The 4,563-nt window shown below is 38.4% G+C and overlaps 1 long non-coding RNA gene across 1 annotated transcript; it reads right to left on the reverse strand.

The window, feature by feature from the left end:
• Nucleotides 1-1,287: 1,287 nt before the first annotated feature.
• On the reverse strand, nt 1,288-3,187 carry LOC103471932 (uncharacterized). The gene is made up of 2 exons (XR_534761.2): nt 1,874-3,187; nt 1,288-1,781 (listed from the first exon to the last, which is right to left on the reverse strand). It is a non-coding gene; the product is annotated as an uncharacterized LOC103471932 (long non-coding RNA).
• Between the last annotated feature and the right edge of the window lie 1,376 nt (nt 3,188-4,563).

Genomic DNA, 4,563 nt, shown 5'->3' on the forward strand with positions numbered 1-4,563 from the left:
CCGTGGCAACCACCTGCGCTTAAGCCGAGCAAAGATTATATTAAAAACACAACATTCAGTCCGTTACATATCAGGTTTCCAGGCTTGATATTTATTTCTCGATTAACAATCCTCTCATGAACACAGCGGTGGTTAAATAGCTAATTTAAACTCCTGCTCTGTTCGTCAGTCGGTCTTTGAGTCGCCTTTTTTTTCTTCATTTTTTTTGTTAATGGAACCGAAACGCACTGAATTGCGCAACACCTTGTTGAAACAATAATTACTGAGATTAATTTTAACATGTTTCGTTGACTTTTTATAATTATTCTTTTTTAATGAAGCTACAAACGTTTAGGATCTTAGTGAATATTTTTGATAAGCCTGCAGAGGAGGAAGTGCAGGACTCAGCGTCCTGACGGCGTTCAGTTTGTCACCTGATCGCGGAAAGGTCAATACGGTCGACCTTTCCGCGATCGACCGTATTGAGCACCCCTGCTGTAGAGAGTCAGTTGAAACGAAATATGCCATGTTTAGACATAGAAACTAAGTCCCGCGAGGCTTTATTTGTGAGCAATGCAGTCACGTGGGACTGTCGAGGGGCGTTTCTGGGCGGAGCTTGGTAAGGTCCATGACGAGATCAACTCAAAACCATCTGCGATTGACGTATTGCACCGCTGCTCTAAAGCACGAAGAGTTCAGAAACAATATGAAATGGGAACTGATTAAGTTGTGTTTTAGATTGTTCTTGAAAAACTTATCAGTCACGACTAATTAGTGGGCGCACTTGTGGCTGCACAGTGAACCCACTGATTTTTTACAGCAGACAGCCGCTCCCCTCTCTTGCACACTGCAAAAAGTCCCCTTTCAAAAGCAATAAAAAAAGTACAAAAATAAGGTAAAATTTTCTTAAAATAAGAAAAATTATCTGCCAACAGAACAAGAAAATTTATCTTGTCAGAAGATTTTCCAAAACAAGAAAAAATATCTAACCAAGATGAAACTACAAATATCTTAAAATTAGTGTATTTTTACTAAAACAAGCCAATTTTACTTATACGAGTAAGATATATTATCTTATTTTAAGAAAAATAATCTAGAAAATAATAAAGAAAATGTTACTTGACATTGAATTTCTTGAAATCAGTTCCTAAAACTAGTTTATTTTTATTGTTGCATAGAACTAAAATATATATTTTGTCATTGTTTTACTTAAGGTTCTTGTGCTAAGGCAAAAATCCAAAAATTGATCATTGTTAATACTGGAACAAGAGATGTTATTGGCTTGCTGAAATGAAGACATGAGTTCAATTACTTTTAACATCTTTATTACGTTTAAGTTTTACATAAACACAATAAAACATGACAACTGGTCAGAATTTAAAGTCTGGATGGGCATCTGATTCTGAAACAATCCTGTAAAATGACAGAACAATGAAGATCTGACACATCTGCCGCACTCATAAGATGCCCTAAGAGTCAAGCAAACCAAATTGTCCAAAGCAAAAAAAMMYCTTGGGATTAGATGTCAACAATAGGAGCTTCCTCCGCAATGAACTTCTTCCAATCAGCCATAGCCTTTTATATGTGGAAGTCTTGCCTCAGTTACGGACGCTGTTCTCAAGACGTCTGTCAGCAGCACAGAGAGGAGTGGCCCCAGACACACGGATGCTGAAAGGTGTAGTAGCTGTGATGTCCTCCTTTCAGAAGATCAGGGCAGGCATGGTTCCAATGGCCAGTGGCCAGTGGTGATTGTGGTTTCACAATCTGAAAAGTGGTCTTGTTTGAAGTTGTTGGGTCATCTGCTAATTGGAGCACAGACAGAAACAATCACAAAACAAACCACGTTTTAGGAACTAATCAGTGTAATGATGAATMAGTATCATAAATGTCTTACCTCAAGAATGTGAAGGACGCCGTCACTTGCAATTCCCAAAGTTTCTTGTAGATGGTGCAATACGTGATTGGAGATGTATCTGGCAACAGTTTGGTTTACTTGAAAAATAAAACAAGTCTTATTTTAGTTCATGTGCTCAATTAGTTAGTGATGTGCGGATTGATACTGAAATATCGATTCTTCCGATACCAGAACTTAATTTTTTAAAATCTGTTGTCAGATCCAAGGATCAATACTTTCAACACGTTAGTAATTTGAGATAATTTAGATTAACAAGAGCACGTTAGAAAGTAACTAAATTATTGARATCTTGCCTAAATGAAACGTTGTTAATGGGAACTACTTTTTCTTCCGCCTGGTAAGTGTGTAATGTGTAAGGACGTAATGCCCAAGCGCAGCGTGCTGCTGACGCTCACTCACTCAGAAATGAACATGTTGACAGTTTATTAAAGAAGTGATATGGAGCCATTTCAGCTGTCATTTTATAGTAGTCTTATTAAACAAGGATGTATTTAGTAGGGTAATTACTTTACTAATTTTCTTTTTTTTAGTTTGCAACTCCATTTTCACATATTTTGTATATTTCTGCTTATATAGCTTATAGTAAACGAGATTGTTGTCTCAATGTACTTCTGAGTTTAAAATGAGTGCATCAGAGTACATTGTGTTCTTTTAATGAAGCCAAGATATGGATTACATTTATTTTTTATTTAATTAAGAAACAAATAAACTGTCTTTGCACAACGTATGGGATCTGTATTGCCAATACCAACATAAATTTTACTCGATTTTGGATCGGAAAGAAAATCTGTTGTATTGAACATTAATACTATCTCACTGACATTTTGGGAGCTTTCCCATTTGGATTGTATGATGTCATAAAAGGGGWTACAAACATGATGAATAAAATATTGTTCAAACTAATATTAGTAACTTATAAAGTAAGAATTTGAAATATAAACCAAAAATTTAAATATTTATCATGACATTGAGCTAATCAATATTGTTGATTCTAATCTCATTGTGTGGAATACCAGCCATTTCAAATCACACATCAATAGAAATTTTATGACATGTCAGTAAGAGGTCCCACATCTTGCATCAAGAAGATCAGATTAAGGTCCACAGCAGATGAAACATGCCAAGAATCATCTTCATATATAAACTGATATTGTCTCTGAAATTGTTGGGTTAAATGTCAACCGTTTAAATATTAAATTATAATTTCCAGTACACTCTGCCAACTTATACAAGTTGGCAGACCGGTACCGGTCCACGGACCGGGGATTGGGGACCACTGATTTAAGCGACTTGAAACCATTCCTCCCTCCCTGGCACCTCCAGACCCGCCCCCATCCGACCCGGGGAGCAGCCGCCCCCCTCATGCCCCCCTATAGCTCCGCACCTGTGTGGCATCAGGTAAGAGAGAGAGTTATTGCATATTTGTGTGGAATTCACAGAGATATTCACTTTCTAGTGAAACATATTATAACCTGAAAGTTACAGATGTGATCTCAGCTTCCTTCCTCTCTGCAGTCCAATGTGCCATGATCAACATTTTAATGCAGCTGGGTGAATGCTGAGTGGTCAGGTATTACTAGAAAACTGCTTTATTTTATTGGCCATATGTCTCCTCTATCCCTGTCTCTCCACTTTCTCCCTCATTTTCTATCTTAGAAAATGAGGGAGATGTAGTGACTGTTCAATAGAAAATAGATTAATACGTTTCGACTGTATCTACTGTACATCTATTCCAAAAATGTTTTACTGGGAATATTAAAAAATAAAGACAAAAGTAACCTTTAACTTTTCCTGGGCAAAGTTCCTAAAGTTTTTATAAAGTTCCTTCGCTCTGCTTCATTTCAGGATGTGCAACTCGCACCCATCAATAAATCAAATGGAAACTTGACTTTACATTCCTGCTCTTTAAAGCTCAAAGTGGCAGTCAGTCTAATTGTAATAGGGAAGCAATTGATGAGCAGCAGCTGCATCCTGTGACCGACACTCTGCTCAGTCATTTGTCTCTGTCAGCTCCCCCTCAGCCCACCCATCCTCCACATAAGCTTGAAAAGCTCTGGCACACTCAGCTGTGACTGCAGATCACCAGGTCTTTTGTCCCTGCACATGGTGTGAAGTGCACCCCCAACCCTTCTGGTCAAGACCAGTTTGGCTTTTCTTCCTCTCTGCCAATGCAGAGTGACACTTAAGGTGGCAGCTGGTTGGGCAGCAGCCATGGAAAACCCACTGCCATCACGTCATGTTCATGCCTGAGGGCTCACAGCAACATCTGCCTTCACAATCGGTAATGGAGCCAAGCCAGCACAACATATTCATACCACCGGACGCCAGCGTCCCTCAGCTGGGCAATCATCCTCTTCCTCCATCTTGTTTTTATCTCTTGCTCCTTTGCAGTCCAATAATAAGCTATTAGGAAGATGCCTCCCTGTAATTTATTTCCCTCTGCACTGAATGGGAACCACAACATGTATTTGGAAAATTAGCAACTTGACCTCCTGATTATACTTCATCAATGAAAGAAAGACGACTTGGAGCTAAAATAGGGAAGCAGGTGTGTGACTGAGGAACAAGGACGTTCTTTTAGTAAGACTGTATAAATTCTGCTAGCATCCGTTTTTTGTTTAGATAGTTTTCATTATTTTACATTCACACCACTTACTGCCTCATTCTAA

The sequence above is a fragment of the Poecilia reticulata genome, linkage group LG11 (assembly GCF_000633615.1).
Source record: "Poecilia reticulata strain Guanapo linkage group LG11, Guppy_female_1.0+MT, whole genome shotgun sequence".
NCBI lineage: Eukaryota > Metazoa > Chordata > Actinopteri > Cyprinodontiformes > Poeciliidae > Poecilia > Poecilia reticulata.